Below are 18,005 nucleotides of genomic sequence, written 5' to 3' on the forward strand. Positions count from 1 at the left end.
AGATCACTTTGGGTAGTATGGACATGTTAACAATATTCTTCCAATGAGATGTCTTTCCACTAACTTATGCTTTAATTTCTTTCATTATTGTTTTATAGTTTTCAGTGTACAAGTCTTTTACTTCATCAGTTAAGCTTATTCCTAAGTATCTTATTCTATTTTGATTCTATTGTGAGTGACATTTTCTTTTTAGATAGCTCATTGTTAGGGTAGAGAAATGCAACAGATTTTATATGTGGGTTTTTGTGTCATAACTGTACTGAATTTGTTTATTAGTTATGTGTGTGTTTGTGTAGAATGTTTAGAGTTTTCTACATACAGGATCGTGTCACCTGCAAATAGATAATTTTACTTCTTTCTTCCCTATTTGGACACCTTTTATATCTTTTTATTGCCTAATTGCCCTAGTGAGGGCTTCCAGTAGTCTACTGAATAGAAATGGCAAGAGTGGGCATCCTTGTCTTTTTCTGATCTTACAGGAAATGCTTTCGGTTTTTCACCATTGAGAATGATGTTAATTGTGGGCTTTTCATACATGGCATTTCTTATCCTGAGGTACACTCCAGAAGAAGAGAAAATACTTCCAAACTATCACACACCACGCTCACAGAAAGCAGGATGAAAATATTTCCAAACTTCCACACACCACACTCAGTAGATGCAGAGGAGTTGTCTGGCAAACCTCAACACTCTTTCATGATAAAAGTTCTAACAAGCCAGATACAGAAGGGAAAAATTACTAGGTATCATAAGTAGCTTTAATCCTCTGAGTAACGGCTTCATTTTTATTTCATGGGTGCTGCAAGTTTCAGTATCATTTTATTTTCTTCTAACTTTGCAAGGTTGGGAACAGGGGGATGAGAGAACTCGGAGCCACATGTGTGGCCAGCGCCAGGCATCACGCTGGACATTTCTTACAGCAGTCTCCCTGCAACTACCTTCTACATCCCTGCTCATATCTACCCAGGTTAAATACTGTCAGTCAACTGTTCTAACTCCAGACACTGCTGAACCCAGACCTGTTCCCCAGCTGAGAAGCCCTGGAGATGCTCGTGGAGCTGGGCTTCATGGAGCCTGGGGAGCACTAGATATTGAGGGGTGACAGCCAGGACTAACTGTGTCATCTCCTGATGCCCTCTTATCACCAGAAGGCCTGCTCAGCCTGGTAGCACAGGTTGCTGACTGTGCAAATGATGGATGGTCCTTGGCCCTGCAGATGGGTTTGGTAGACAAGCTGTCTGGACATTCCTGCACGGAGGCCCCTAGGGACTGGCAGTCTGGCCAGGCACAATGGACGGAGCAGAGCTGCTTCCCCGGAGCAGCCCGACTCTTCAGGAAGGATGGCCGTGTCCCCGGCGCTCCCCGAGTCGGGTCACTGTAAACGTCAAGGGTGGCTCGTCTGAGTACGACTTTCCTTCCTCTGCGGAGACCTCCCAGGGCCACTTTTGTTCAAACCCAGTGTCAGGATTTCGCAGCCACTGCCAAGGGCTACAGCCATCAGTCAGAGGCCTAAGTCCTTGAGCTGACACCATCTGAGGCCTGGTGACCCCACATTCCATCTCCCAGCCTGGGGAAAATCCGGTCATGGGGCATGATGCGGCCTCAGCAACCTGAGGGCTGAGCTTAGGAAACCTGAGGCTCAGCTAAGCTGAAGATGCCAGAAATCACTGAGTCCCCAGAGCAAACCCCTCATTTTCCTTGAAAACTGCTGACTTCCACTTAGGCAACGTGCTGCCTCTTAGAAAGAGTCTTTCCGCCCAGGCAGAGGCCCCCTAGAATACAGAGACACATATATTTTTTTTTTCTCCAAGTGGCAAGAACACACCCCTTGGGCTGAGTCTGTTCTGGAAACATCCACGTTAAGGCAGAAACAAGCCCAGAGCAGCGGCTCAGCCCAGCAGAGCCCTGGGAGCAGCTGGAGTCAGGGCTTCAAAAGAGATTTGCTTCCAGCCCATCCCCCTCGGCTGGGTTGAAAAGTCAGCCCTGAGATCTTTTAATGACAAATGCCTCCCGAGTCAATGCGCAGTGGAATTTAAGGTTAAAAGCATAATTAATTAATTAAAAAATAAACAAGTCACTTTTCACTCAACGCGTGCGTCCTGAGTGCCCACCTTGTGGCCGGGGAGGGTTTGGGGCTGGGGGGGCAAGGAAGGCAGCAGGGACCCTGACCTGGAGGAGAGGGCAGCCGGGGGCTCCCGAGATATGTGAGCGAACGAACGGGTGGTGTGGGGCTGGTGATGGCATCAGAGCGGTGGCCCAAGGGGCCGGCAAGCAGGGGGCCCTGGGAGGACCAGGGTGTCAGGTGGCTGGTGTCCAGGGCGAGTGTGCTGGCCCCCGAGGCAGGGAAGTAGCTGGGGAGAAAGAGAGGTGCGGGCAGGTCAGGTGGGAACTTGTGAGCGGTGGTGGGGCATGTGCACACCGTTGTGCACATGCACACTCACACACACACCAACACACACCATCTCCCACGCACAGCCCTTTCAAGGAGCGTATTTCCAGCTCCAATCCCTCCTTCTGTTCACGGATTTGAGCTGCACCCCTGGCTCAACACCTCCCTGCCTGGAAAGCCGCACAAAGCAGGTGTGTCCCTGGCCCGGGCTCCTGTCCCCACGCCCCGACACGTGCTGGAACTGCAGCAGCGAGGGGCTGGCAGGCTGGGGAGGTCGGGGCTGAGGTGTGCAGTCAGCGCCCACTTTCTGACGACACCAGGGACGCCAGTCTCCCAGGGACGAGCAGCCTGGACGCCCAGCATCTGGCCAGGTGCCACCCAGGAGACTCAGCACACAGCAGGAGCCAGAGGCTGGTGTTGCAGCCTGAGGACTGGGGCTTTGGGGGAGGCTGGGTGGGGAGAGGAGTGCTAGGATGGGAACGGGCACCCGCGAGCGCAGGGCTTCACCAGGACTCACCCAGCCCGTGGTCTGGAAAATGAAAGAAAATGTGAAAGGTTCTCCTTGGGCAACACGTATGGAACATTCTGCACCAGCCCTGGCGACAGACACGCACTTTCATCAGAGCTGCCTCCTGGGGCCAGGGCAGGGGGCAGGCCCCACGGCTGGTGCGGGGCCTCCCTCTCTAGCAGATGGAAGGGGTACCAGCCGTCCAGGCAGAATCCTGAATGGCTTATCTCTGGGCCCTGACGGGAAAGGGAGGTGTTTACAAGGGTGCAAGTCGGCCGCTGGCTGCGGGCCAGCTCACATCCTCTGCAGAAGGTAGGGGTTTTTTCAGACTTCCATGTTCTGTTGAGCTGAAGAAAAGCATTTCTTGCACAGAAAAATAAATAAATAAATACCGGGAAAGAGAATGCATTTAGCCCTCAGGTTGGTGTGGCTTAAATGAGGAGATATGGATGTGGGGACACCATGGATTCCCCAAGCTCCTCACTGAAGCCAAAAAAATAAAAGAAATACACATTTTCCTGCACAGACACAAGTCCTGATTGTAGATTTTCAGACCTTTAACATATTTTAAAATCATTGCAGCCTTAGATAGCACTCCTGCCCAGAGCTGCTGATGTCTGTTCTGGCCACATCCCCAACAGAGTCTTACAGGCCTTTGGGAAATGATTTTAAAAGAGAGATTAAGAAGTAGAGAAAATAGTCATGTAGTAAAAATCTCACTTCTAGAAATTTATCCCAAGAAAATAAGCAATATGAGAAAAGAAAAAAACGTTGTGCGTAAATGTTCACGCCAATAGCTTTAGAATAAAGAAGAGAGGACCTGAAGAAATCCACCAGCAGAGGCGTTACATCACCGACGTGACAAGATGTGACCTGGCCAGAAGGTAAAAGAAGGTGGCAGTGTTTGCGGTCCATGGGGTTGCAAAGACTTGGACACGACTGAGTGATTAACACACACACACACAACATAGAAGATAAAAGGAGGCAATGTTTAAAATTTTAATAAGGGAAAAAAGCCTGTGTGTTCATTAAAATATGCCAAAAGCCCCTATGGAGAATGTAAGGAAATGAAAGTTAAGAGGCTGGTTTTTCAAGGCAGCGAGGTTAAGAGTTCATTACCATTTCTGAGTTTAGGGGGCGATTCATACAGTTTAAGAGTCTTCATGTGGCTTCAAGATACAGGAATGAAGTAAATAAAACCACTGCTGTCAAATGGAGAGGTGGGGTTGTTTGGGTGGGTGGGCCGCCAGCCCCCAGGGACCCCACATGCTTGCTGAACCCCACTGACTGGCAGGCATCCACTGGCTGTTCTTCCTAATCATCTGGCAGCAGGAGCACCCCGTGCAATTATGCAGCACCACTGTGTGCAGCTCAGTAGTTAAGACCACGGCTCTGGGGTTGGGGGGCCTGAGCGCAAGCCCAGCTCAGCCCCTGAGGAATTGAATGCTTGTGGGGGAGTCACCATCCTGGCCAGTCTTCTATCTCCTTATCCTTAAAGCTCTCCTTACATGACAGCTGATTCCATGACCCAAATGTGTGTTACGTATGTCTTGATACCTTCCAGTAAAACTCAAATATCATATCAACACTCAACCTTAACACTTTTGAAAAAAAAATTTTTAAGAAAAGAATCCTTCCATTTTGGATGGTAGGCCCCTAGTCACCTGGAGGCAGGGGGTTGGCTGTCACGACCTCCAGGTCTCCTAACAGGCTACAATCCTACAGTCCTAGGTCCTGGCTCCCCTGGGTGCCCTGCACGGAGCAGCGACGGTCTAGAACTCAAGCTGGGTTGTCTTTTGTCATCAACATGAGCTGTCTTCAGCATCCATTCAATTGTGTGTCCCACTTGAATGGAAAAGCATATGCCTCCCGCTGGCTTTTAACAGCTCACACACATTGTTCCCGCCCAGGCCTCCATGGGTGCCCATAAAAACGCATAGGCACTAACCTTCCTGTTTTCCCAGGCATGGGCTCTCTCAGGAAATGCATCACCAGGGGGGTTTCACTCCGGTTCCCAGGCCTATGATGGCCGCTCACTTCACTTCTGAGTTTGTAGCCCAGACTCCTTACACCCAGGTCTCTATTCTCTGGAGGATGGACCTGGGGCGGCAGGGCTGCCCAGGGACTCATTTGAGGGCAATGGTGGCCGATCATCTGACTAGTGCTCATTTAATAAGCATATACCACGTGCCAGGGAGTCCTGCCTTCACGGAGATTCCACTTTGGTGGGAGAATATTCCAGTTGGGTAGTACTGTGTAACAAACCAGACCCAAAGTGAATTTTGGCTGAAACGACTGAAAACAGCAACCATTTTATTATATTCTGTATTCCTTTCTAGTGCTCTCGGAACAAAGGACCACACACACCAGGTGGCTCAGAAAACAGATAGGTATAGTCTCAAGTTCTGGAGGCCAAGAAGCCTGAGGTCAGGGTGTCCCGGGGCTGGTTCATCCTGAGGGTTCTGGGAAATAACCTGTTCCCTTTAGGTGGCTGCTGGCCACTTTGGCGGCCTTTGGATTGCAGAAGCATCACCTGGATCTCTGCCTTCATCTTCACCTGGTATTTCCCCGTGTCTCTGTGTTCCAGGAACACCAGTCATGTTGGATTCGATCCCTCCCTAGTGACCTCATTGTAGCTTGACAGCATCTGTGAAAACCCTATCGCTGAATAACGTCACTTTCTGAGGTCCTGGGGGTTTAGGACCCCAACATGTCTTTCTCCAGAGGATGCAGTTCAAACCATGAGTGTCTCCCAGGGACTCTGTGGTCAGGGTCTCAGGCAGAAGGTGCTGCTGCAGACAGATGGTGGGGGTCCTCTCTTCGTGAGGCCTCTAGTCCTCTCACGTGGTCTCCCTGACGTGGAGTTTTGGGTCCCTTGGGGCGTGGCTGCCAAAAACTTCAAGAGCAGCAGGGTAGGGGCCTCGCCTTTATGACCTCTGCATCCTCCGGTGGGTGAGACATCAGTCACACCTGCTGAGTCGAGGGGTGGGCAGTCGATCCCCCTGTGATGGGCAGCACGTCACGGTCACGTGTGGGATGGGAGCGCAGCGTCCGTGGAGGAGGCCACAGGGCACGGGGCAGAGCAGGAAGCAGACATGTGGCACAGCTGGTGCTGACGGCTAGAAGCCTAGAAAGCGGGCACCCAGGCCCTGGGAGGAGCCGTGAAGGCTTACAGAGGAGCAGAGGCCGCGACCTGACAGGCGTGAGCAGCCGTAAGCATGACAAGGGGCAGGGTGGAGGCAGCCCCAGCGGAGGGTCTGTCTGAGCCCCTGGCAGGGGGGTGGGAGAAAGTGTGCAGGTTCTGTGGGAAGCTGGGGGTCCACGGGCCAAGAGCACTCTGCCAGCCCCTGAACAACTTCACAAGCTCCCCCCATATGCAGACCTCGAATGCAGGCAGTAGATTCCATCTGATATTTAATCCAGACTAACAAGTGACCATCCTGCCACACTTAGGGCCCCCCGCTCTGGTTCTGCTGCAGCCACTATCTTGAACTGTATTTGTCTCCACCAGAGATCAGCAAGCTTTCTCCATAAAGGGCCAGACAGTAACATTTTTGCCCTGGTGGGAGCATGGTCAATATCATGACTGCTCAGCTCTGACGCTTAGCCCCATAGGAGCCACAGACAATGGGCCAGCGAGTGAGCACGGCTGTGTTCCCGTAAAACTCCACTTACAAAGGCAGGTGCTGGGTCATTTTCTGCTGACCCCTGACCTAGACAGGGGCCCAGCTTCCCCCACGAACTGTGGAGCCCTGGACAAGTCGTTCAACCTCTCTGAAGCTGTTTCCTCTTGCACAAAATATACACTGTCTCTGTCCCAACTACTCCACTCTGCCCTAGTCGAGTCCAGAGGATCGTCTTTTCCACCCAGGATGAGAGAAAAAACGAGACAAGCATGTGAATATGCATGGGAGGGAGGGCAGCACCAGGGTTAGAGATTCTTGCATTGCCATAGCAACCCTGTGCATGCCCCAGCTGCCCTGAGCCTCAGGCTCCTCACATGTAAAACAGGAAAACTGTGGGCACATGGCAGTGTTACAGCGAGGATGAGTGAGGCTCCCGGGGCCGTGCACTGTGGGGCAGAGGGGACCTCCAGTTTGGAATCAGAACTCTCACAGGAGGATGGGGCGGCATCCCGCTCGGCGGGGCTGGGAGTCTGGGCTGGAGGGACTGGGCAGCCCTCTGGGCAGATCAGAAACCCTTTGAGGGACCAGCCCTAGTGTATCTTAGTCCTGCAGGTCTAAGCTGCATATTGATCACATTTTAGCATTTTAGAAATTGGAAGACCTCTTTGGATGAACACCTGCATGCAATACAATGCCTTCCTGTGCTCCTCTGCAGCAAAGGCAGCTACTAAACTATGTGCATCTCATGGTCAGCGGGGTTTGGGGAAGGAGGAGTGAGCACAGAGAGACAGCTCCCAAACCTGCATGGGGACGTCACCGTCGAGGTGGCCTTGAGCATCACCCACAGGCTGAGGACGGACCCCTCCCCAGAGGCCCCTCCAGTCCGGAAGCAGGGATGTGCATGGCCACCCGCGGTGAGGTGCCTTCACCCCAGACCCCCACTTCCTCGGCGGGGCGGGTGCTTCCTTGCTCTCGGCACAAGGACGTGCCCCTCCCACCTCGAGGAAAGCACGGTGCCAGCCCCCGCGTGGAGAATGTGACATTCCTTTAAACGGAGCCTGTTGTTTTACAGCCCGGCTTTGGAAGACTTCAAAAACATAAAGGCTCTAAAATCAAAGGCTTCCTGTTATAAATTCATTTCTACACCTCAGGTACTTGGTGGGTGCGGGGGAGGGAAAAAAACTAAGGTTCAATGAAAAGTGGTTGAAAATACTCTAAAAATACTCTGCTTGTGGGAGGAGGAGAGCTGGCTGGCCTCAGAGAAGGGGAGGCGGGCTGGGAGGGGGTGCCTTGGGTCTGCCTAGGGATTTTGAAGGTAGTTCACACTTTCAGACAGTAATGTTTCTGTTATTCTGAAACCTCCAGTGCCTTAAAAACATTGAGATGTGTTGAGAACTAAGTACCTGAAAAGAAGTTTAGAATGCAGACAGGATCTTCAAAATCGAGACCTCATCACCTTAAAGATGGGAAAACCATCTTGATGGGTGCCCGTACTGAGTTGTGGGCACCAGCCGGTTAAAGACTGAACTGGGCAAGCCCGAGATTCTCCCCATAGGTTCCAGAAAGTAAAGTCAGGCTCATGAGCACCACAGGACAGGCCTCTCCTGCTCTTAAAAAGATATCCTGATAAACTGGACCAATGTTTTTTCAGTTCAGTCTCCCAAGACAATAGAAATAAAAAACAAAATAAACAAATGGGACCAATCAAACTTATATGCTTTTGCACAGCAAGTTCAGTTCAATTCAGTCACTCAGATGTGTCCGACTCTGTGCAACCCCATAGACTATAGCACGCTAGACTTCCCTGTCCATCACCAACTCCCAAAGCTTGCTTAAACTCATGTCCATCAGGTCACTGATGCCATCCAATCATCTCATCCTCTGTGGTCCCCTTCTCCTCCTGCCTTCAATCTTTCCAAGCGTCAGGGTCTTTTCCAATGAGTCAGTTCTTCGCATCAGGTGGCCAAAGTATTGGAGTTTCAGCTTCAGCATCAGTCCTCCCAATGAATATTCAGGACTGATCTCCTTTAGGATGGACTGGTTGGATCTCCTTGCAGTCCAAGGGACTCTCAAGAGTCTTCTCCAACACCACAGTTCAAAAGCATCAATTCTTTGGCACTCAGCTTTCTTTATAATCCAAGTCTCACATCCACACATGACTACTGGAAAAACCGTAACTTTGACTAGACAGATCTTTATTGGCAAAGTAATATCTCTACTTTTTAGTATGCTGTCCATATTGGTCATAGCTTTCTTCCAAGGAGCAAGCGTCTTTTAATTTCATGGCTGCAGTCACCATCTGCAGTGATTTTGGAGCCCCCCAAAATAAAGTCTGTCACTGTTTCCATTGTTTCCCCGTCTATTTGCCATGAAGTGATTGGAATGGATGCCATGACCTTAGTTTTCTGAATGTTGACTTTTAAGCCAGCTTTTTCACTCTTCTCTTTCACACAGCAAAGGAAACCATTAAAAAAGTAAAGAAGTGAACCCACAGAATGGGAGAAAATATTTGCAAATGATGCGACCAAGGGCTTCATCTCCAAAATAGACAAACAGCTCATACAACTCAACAACAAAAAATGATGCAATCGGAAAGTGGGCAGAAGACCTAAATAGACATTTCTCCAAAGAAGACATACCGGTGACCAATAGGCACATGAAAAGATGCTCAACATGGCTAATTATTAGAGAAATGCAAATCAAAACTACAGTGAGGTACCACCTCCCACCAGTCAGAATGGCCATGATTAAAAAGTCTACAAATAACAAACGCTGGAAAGGGTGTGGAGAAAAGGGAGTCCTCCTACACTGTTGATGGGAATGTAAGTTGGTGCAGCCACTCTGGAGAACAGTATGGAGGTTCCTTTAAAAACTAAAAATTCAACTACCGTATGATTAGGCAATCCCATTCCTGGGCCTATATCCAGACAAGTCTATAATTCAAAAAGATACGTGCACCCCTATGTTCATTGCAGCACTGTTTACAGTAGCCAAGACTTAGAAGCAACCTAAATGTCCATCAAAAGATGAATGGGTAAAGAAAATGTGATACATATATGCAATGGAATATTACTCAGCCATAAAAAAGAACAAAATAATGCCATTTGCAGCAACATGGATGCAACCAGAGATTATCACGTGAAGTAAAGTAAGTCAGAAAGAGAAAGGCAAACATCACATAATATCACTTATATGTGGAATCTAAAATGTGGCACAGATGAACCTATCTACAGAACAGGAACAGACTCAGCCATAGAGAACAGACTTGAGGTTGCCAAGTGGGAGGGAAAGAGGAGGAAGACGAACTGGGAGTTTGAGATTAACAGATGCAAACTATTATATACACAGGATGGATAAACTACAAGGTCCTACTGTTTAGCACAGGGAACTATATCCAATCTCCTGGGATGAACCATGATGGAAAGAATTTTTTAAAAGAAGGTATATGTGTGTATAACTGAGTCACCTTGCTATACGGCAGAAATTAACACAACATTATAAAGCAACTACACTTCAATTTAAAAACTACTGTCCTGACTACAGAGGCAATGTGTGTATACTTGAGAAAATTCCTGAGAGTCCAAAAAGGAAACCTGAAATAGCCTGACGTCTACACACAGCCTGCTTGGGGCTGGACTCGGCTCGTCTTCTCGGGCCTGGGCTGGTGGAGATGAGGATACGGATACGGAACCGCACTGGGAGGTTGCAGAAGGCTCTACGGATGCCCTGCCCATTCCGTCTGCTCCCCACCCAGTGCCTTTCTCCTCCCTTGAAGCCTAGAGGGAGGCAGCGGGGAGGGAGCTGGTCTTTCCCGCCTGGAAAGCAGAAACAGGCTCAGAGGCAGGACTTGGGGGCAAGGGATGAGCTGGGATGCCGACCATGTGTCCTGGAGGGCTTCTGAAAAGGTGGGTTTCTGAAAGGTCCCTGAGTGGTGGGGATCGAGGCCAGATTGTCTCCTGGGCCTCGCTGAGGCCGCCCCCACCCTGGGACAGCCCCTCTCATCTCGTCTCTGGCGAGCACCTCCAAGTCCCAGCTCCAGCGAGGCTCTGGCGGGAACCTCTCAACCCGAGCACCCTCTCCACGGGGGCACCAGTGCCCCTTCAGCGGGACTGCCCACCCCTTCCCACTTGGCCAACACCTGACGCAAGTGCCCAGACTTCAGTTCCAGCCACCCTGGTAAGCATGTACCATGCCGTCAGGGTTTGAATCTACCCTCCCAGCCCCAGGATGTGGCCCACCTTGGACAATGACACAGACGTGAGGGAAACACACAGGTGATGCTCCTGGTCCCAGACCCTTGTGCTCAGTCTCTTGAGGTTACTCTCTGAGGACCGTGACTTGAGTGGAGGATGTACAACAGCGTGGGATGTCTTATGAGTGATAAGGCGAATCTACCTACCAGGGTGCAAACCTGTTCACCCGACGCCCAAATCCAGGTTAAATCTGAACATTTCCAGGGGGCCAGGAGTTTGGCATCAGGAAATCAAAACACCTGTTTGCCGAGCGGAGTTTTTCAGTTGTCACCCTCACTGACAGTGAGCAAAGAGATCAAACCAATCAATTCTAAAGGAAATCAAACCTGAGTATTCGTTGGAAGGACTGATGCTGAAGCTCCAGTACTTTGGCCACTTGATGCAAAAATTCGATTCATTGGAAAAGACCCTGATGCTGGGAAAGATTGAGGACAAGAGGAGAAGGGGACGATGGAGGTTGAGAGAGTCGGATGCCATCATCAACTCAATGGACATGATTTTGAGCAAATGCCAGGAGACAGTGAAGGACAGAGGAGCCTGGCGTGCTGCTGTCCATGGGGTCGCAAAGAGACACGACTGAGTGACGGAACAACACCCTCACAGGCCTGGAGCAGAGGGTCCCCAGGGGCGTCAGTCTCGCGTGGTGGTGGGACAACCACTAATCCAGAAAACATGAGGCTCGAGGAGCAAGAACCTCCACAGTCGCCCCAAACCACCTTCCGTAGATTTTAGGGGTTTTGAATGATTAGGGTATTAAACCAACAGCATGAGATGTGATCAAAGTAAGCAGCACACATGCGGAGCCCGCGCATTGCCAGACGCGCCGGCAGCACATACATGTGGTTTCAGAATACAGTCGGAGCTGCAGCGAATACGTGGAATTTTGGAATGATTTGCGTTACAGTTCCCTTAAGTAACATTATCTTGTTAAAGACATTAACCTCAGGCCTTTGCTGTTATATATTTGCTTTTATTGTCTTCATCCTGGGACCAACCTGCAGGAGACACTCGTCAGCACGGGAGGGGTCAAGGGTCATGAAAACATTGATTTTCAAGGTGGCTGAACAGCCATCTGGGGAACACTTGCCAATTATGGGAAGCAGACATGGCTTTTCAGGACCTCCTTTCTAATTGGGGAAAAATTTATGAAATTTCAAGCATTAATAACCATTTCCTAGTTTCACCCGACCTGAGACAGCCTGGTGGAAACACCTCCTCAAATACAGCTTCTCTTGGGTGGGGGTTCAGCTCTGCAGCTGGTGGGCTCTCCCAGTAGAGCTGAGACTGCCCTGTGATGCATGTCTGGGGGGCTGACCCCATGGACCCTCTCCCAGCCTGCCTCCTTGCCCCCACCCTTGGCTCCCCAGTCATGGACTGCGTGTGGCCCCCACTGCCACAATCATTGGAAGATGAATTGCCATTTTCTTACATGGGTTTTTCTGGGGGGTATTCTCCCCAGAAAGGCTTCTCTGGTGGCTCAGTAAGTAAAGAATCTGCTGGCAATGCAGAAGACCCGGTTTTGATCCCTGGGTTGGGAAGATCCCCTGGAGTAGGAAATGGCTATCCACTCCAGTATTCTTGCCTGGAGAACCCCACGGAAGAAGAACCTGGCTGTCTGCAGTTCATGGGGTCACAAAGAGTCAGACATAACTGAGCGATTAACACTTTCACTCCCCAGAAAGAGTGTGGGTTTCAGCTGACCCCTGTTTAGAACTCTCAGACCCTCTATTTTCTCATTTGTAAAATGGGGGTTCAGGGAGATTGCTGAAAGATTCTAAACAATGGAGTGATGAAAAGCCATCACTGAGCTTATTAACCTCACTTGTAGCCAATATTTCAGCTGCTGCAATGGCAGGGGTGGGGCAGGGGAGCCTCTAGTTTGGGATCACATTCATTCACTTCTCGATTTCAGGTAAAAGTTAGCACAGGTCCCATTTACGAGCATCTGCGGTCTGTGCACCAGGCCCCGGAGGTCAACCATCTGCGGTCTTCACAGCCCTGCAACCCAGGACATGCTGCCCCAGGGGAAGCCAAGAAATGAGACCCTCGCCAGGAGCCCCGGGGGCTGGCCTGACACAGAGACTGGATCTCAGCCCAGGTCTGTCCCAGCCTGGAGCCTGGGGTCTTTGCCCTATACCGGCCTGTCTTCCTCTCACTTATCCCTGGGAACTGCGGGCCCTTCGGAAAGCCCTTTGCTTTGGCGCCCAAGTCAGCAGGAAGCCTCTGGGGGTCCATGTGTGAAAAGCCCATGGAGGCGTGGCTGGGACCTGCAGCGCTCCCAGGTCATGGCCAACCAGCAGGGACTCCTACTCAACCCCCTTCACCTGCCCCGCACGAAGTGGGGACAGTCCCTGAGTTCACGCCCAGTCGTTTCAACCCTCCTCCTAGAGTCTTCTTTTCAAACCTGAACACAGGCTTTGTGGTGCTCTGGGGTGCTCCCAGCAGTAGGTAAACTCTCTCCTTCCCTAAAAAGACTAGCCTCACGCAGGAGTGGTAGTTTAGTCACTCAGTCGTGTCCGACTCTTTGCGACCCCATGGACTGTAAGCCCGCCAGGCTCCTCTGTCCATGGGATTCTCCAGGCAAGAATACTGGAGTGGGTTGCCACGCCCTCCTCCAGGGCATCTTCCCGACCCAGGAGTAAGGTGGAAGACAAAATGCCCTCACCCCAGGAACAGCCTTTTTCAAGCAGTCTGTACAGGATGTCGCTTGTCCCCTCCCTCCTTCCTTCCTTCCCAGGCGTCACAGAGGGCTGGCCCGGTTTCCCAGGTAATTGGAATATTCCTCCTTGGAACATGGTTGGGGTGCTAATGGCCAGAAAAGCCTCTAAGACACCAGAACCCTAGCGAAGAAAGATTTTTCAAACCCTTGTTGATCCTGCTCAGATACAGCTCTTGGAAGTGTAAATGTATGCGGCTTTTCTGGAAGGAGATTTAGCAATAACTACCAAAATTGCAAGTATGAATAAACAGTGACTTGAATTCCCCGCTGTTAGGGATTTATAGAAAGGAAATAATTAAGGATGTGTGCAAAGAGATTTAACTCTAAGATGTTCAACGCCATGATGTTTATCTAGACATTCAACACTAACGGACTGACTAGGGAGACAGGGGCCAAAAATGCAGGGGGATCCTATTTAGTGAAATAGAAACACATTCCTGCTCTATTATTACATTAAAAAAATTCAAAGCTGCCTTCAGCTTCATCTCTTTGTCAGTTTGCATGTGTGTGTTGTGGGGAGGTGTCTATGTGGGCAAGAATACAGTCTGCAGTCAGTCTTTTAGCTGAGTTTATATCAATGCTCTCGCATTTAGATCTTCACAACTCACCAAGTTACTTCACCTCAGTTCAATAAAATGGGGCTTATAATAATGCCAACCTGATAGAACTGTTTAAGGATAAAGGGAGATAATATATGTAAGGTCTAAGGAAAATGAATGCAACAAAGCGTGTTCTTGAAGCCACATCAAAAGCAGGAAGGAAGGACACAAATATTCAAAATACCTAGGTGGAGGATTACCCACAATCTCTTCTTGCTTCTCTGGGTTTTTCTAACTTTTCCACTGTGAACATGTAGCATAGATGTGCGTGACCATGACAAAATTTACCTTTAGGTGCTGGAAAGCATAAACACCCATACCCCTCTGTTGCCTGCACCTCTGTGAGCAGGACTGAGTCCTGTAGCTGGGGAGAGGGGTGGCTGTCGGCAGGGGGAGGGTGGCAGGTGTAAGGGCACCTCAGGGCCTTCTGGGCTGCCCTCCGCAGGCCCACAAGCCCTGTACTTGTCCAGCTTCAAGACCCAAGAAAGAGCCCAGAGCCAGTGACAGAGACAACAGTGGTTTAATGAGTCAGGAAGCTTAACGCGGTCTAATGTCGGGTCCTAGAGTGATGCCCCACTAGGTGGGGCAGACAGTGGGTTGGGCAAGGTGGCAGGCCTCTTTCCCCGGGGAAGGGGAGGTTACCAGTTATAGGCGAACTGACATCAGGTGGGCTCACTAGTTACCAGGGAGACCAGCAGAGGGGAACGCCCCTCACGGCCCCTTTGATTAGAACAATCGCCAGCTGGGTAGGGCCTGGGTGAGTGGGCAGGAAGGTCAGGCCTGTGTGTAGGGGAAGCTGAAGCCGGCACTGGTGCGACAAGGGATGGACAAAGAGCAAGAGAGTGGCTGCCTTGAGTGGCCTGACCACACACCCCACCCTGCAAACCGTGCAGGACCCTTCCAGTCTTGGTCCCCGCTTCTCCGCATATCCCTGGGGTGAGGTGAGCAGTGGGCTGTGCACCCAGACACCACAGCCATAGCACGGACATCAGCTGCCAATGAGCACCAAGAGGAAGAGCCCTGGTCTGCTCACAACAGTCATGAGCCAGGATGAGGGTGAACTTACCAGGTCGACAGAAAGGGGTTCAATAGCAGCAGTGCCCTGTCCAGCCACACGGATGGTCACACCATCCCGGGGTTTCATAAACCCAGAACTGTTCCCAGGGGCAGGGGAGGGCCTGGCTCTAAAGGGGACATTCTGGGGGCAGAGTCAGGAGTCAGCACAGTTACAGGTGTGCCCCCCAGATTATGTTGGGTATCCATGAGGGGAAGACCCATCAGGTCTTTCCAAACAGTTGACTCCACTCCCTGGACTTGTGCATCCAGAAGCCAGCCTGTTCTACCCACACACTAACGCTGACCGGTGGGTCCTTACGGCGTATTAGCATGTGGGACAGGAAGGCGGGGAGTCTCTCCCACCGTGGTCAGTCATCCTCCCAGAGGCACAGTGGCCAGGTCGATTTTCCATGGAGGAAATCAGTCCTGAATATTCATTGGAAGGACTGATGCTGAAGCTGAAACTCCAATATTTTGGCCACCTGATGTGAAGAACTGACTCATTGCAAAAGCCTGATGCTGGGAGGGATTGGGGGCAGAGGGAAGGGGATGACAGAGGATGAGATGGTTGGATGGCATCAGCGACTCAATGGACATGAGTTTGAGTAAACTCCAGAAGCTGGTGATAGGCAGGGAAGCGGGCTGCAGTCCATGGGGTCGCAAAGATTCGGATACAACTGAGCGACAGAACTAACTAAATAACCAGAGGAGGACCACCACAGCACTTTGCTGTGGCCCCAGCAACTAGACTCAACTCCCAGTGAGGCCAGCAAGGCTGCTCAGCCTCCAGTGGAGTTCCTCCCTCAGACCTCAGACTAAGGATGAAACGTAAGGCAACTGACAGGCCTGGCACAGGTACGGTGGTGACAACTGAGCAAAATACACACAGTGACCACGTTCAGAGATAAGACCACACCTGCCAGAGGTTTTCTCCTGGTCTGCAATACACTTCAGGAAACTCAGGTTTTCAGTAACACAAGAGCATGTCCAAAATCACATGTATGACGGCCACCTTGGACCTCTGGACCTCAGCCGCTCCACTTTGACTTTCAAATACATCCCTTCACTCAACGGCCATGGCAGGTGTACAAAGCTTGCCTAAAGGCTACAGAACAGGCTGCTCTGGTCAGTGATGTTTACTTTCAACCACTGATAAGCCAGAAGGACTTCCCCATACTCAATACCTGCAGGTTCTTCCATCATTTCCCCTTTTGATTGCAAGTCTTTCAGTAGAAAGCATGGGTGATCCAAACATTTGTCCTGTGATGCTGGGGTGCTGGCTCCTTCACCAGCTTCAGATCCTGTCCCTAGGGGCCAGGCCTCCTTTCCATTCACCTGGTCATTCATAGAGAGGGGAATCACGTCAGATCTCAGGGGTATGCTAATGGGAAAACACTTTAGAGGCTATACATTTTATCCCTTATACCCAACTGTCTCTCACACACATATTGTACGTGTTCTTTACCTGTGGACCTAAAGCAAGCAGTGTCACACTTCATGAGAGGTTACACTCTGAAAATTTCACTAGACGGTTATCTTTCCATCCAGAACATCAGGGTGACAGTGTGGCTAACACATTACCTTTCAGAAATACAGACCACAATTAACAAAACTAGAGTTTAGCATCCACTGAAACACAGTATTGTTCTCTCTAAAGTTACCCTCCCACCACCAAATACAGTCAACTCAAGACTACTTTGTCTGCAAAACAAGTCAGGTCAAACAGTCACATAGGCTTCTCCAAACTGGCCGAGGTAGAACTAACTCCCCAGGAGGAGTTCAGACCGAATTCCCAACAGGCTTCTTAAGGAAAGTCACGCCCAAGCCCTGCCATCCGGATCCCTCCATCCCCCAAATACTGAGGTTCCTGCACATGCCAGGAGATAGACTTTCCCATTCAGCTGATAAGGCTGCTCGGAACCCAAGGGTCCCCAATTTCTGGAGAGACCAAGCAGAGAGAAAAGAAAAAACTTTTAATTCTACCCACAGGTATAGTTTACCAAATTCCTGTAAATCATGACCAACTTGAGGGGAAGGGCTTCCCTCTACCTGGAAAACACAGATAGAAGCCAGTAACAGGGACTGCCCTGGTGGTCCAGTGGTGAAGAATCCACCGTGCAATGCAGGGGGCAATGGGTTAGATCCCTGGGCAGGGAACTGAGATCCCACACGCCACCAAGCAGCTAAGCCTGAATGCAGCCACTACTGAACCTGCCCCTCCAGAACCTGTGCAACACGACCGGAGAGTCCGTGCACTGCAGACAGACCCCACGTGATGCAGCGAGGACCCCACGTGCTGCAACCAAGACCAGATGCAGCCGAAAAAGCCAAAACACACTAGAAACATAGCAGACAAAAACCCATAAAGAATATCACCGTTTTCACCAGTTCGCTCAGTAACCAATCTTTTCGTAAACTTTTTATGATGCCATCAACTCTTCCATTAGCATTCTTGAAGTTCTTACCCAGTTCAGCAATATAATCTAAAAGAAATCAGAGACCTGTTTTTGTCAACAGGTCCTTGCTATTAATATTCTTGAAAATGAAGCACTTTTGCCAAAGCATCAGAGTCCAGCAGTCTAAAAATGACAAGACTTAAAAAGGCACAAACACTTGAACCCAATGTAATTGATAGACTTGGTTATAAGAATTACAACTGAATATAATCTTAACCCTTGAAACCTTAATCTCTGGCAAAAACCAAGAAGTACATAATCGTGCATTTCCTGATTGGAAAACTTATGCTTTAGTCTTCCTCTCCTAAGAAGGCCACGGTAGGTAAACTTAAGACCTGTCCAGCCATTAACGTCCCAGTATTTTCTCCTATTTTAAATGATCCAGGTAGTCAATGAATT

The sequence above is a fragment of the Dama dama genome, chromosome 4 (assembly GCF_033118175.1).
Source record: "Dama dama isolate Ldn47 chromosome 4, ASM3311817v1, whole genome shotgun sequence".
NCBI lineage: Eukaryota > Metazoa > Chordata > Mammalia > Artiodactyla > Cervidae > Dama > Dama dama.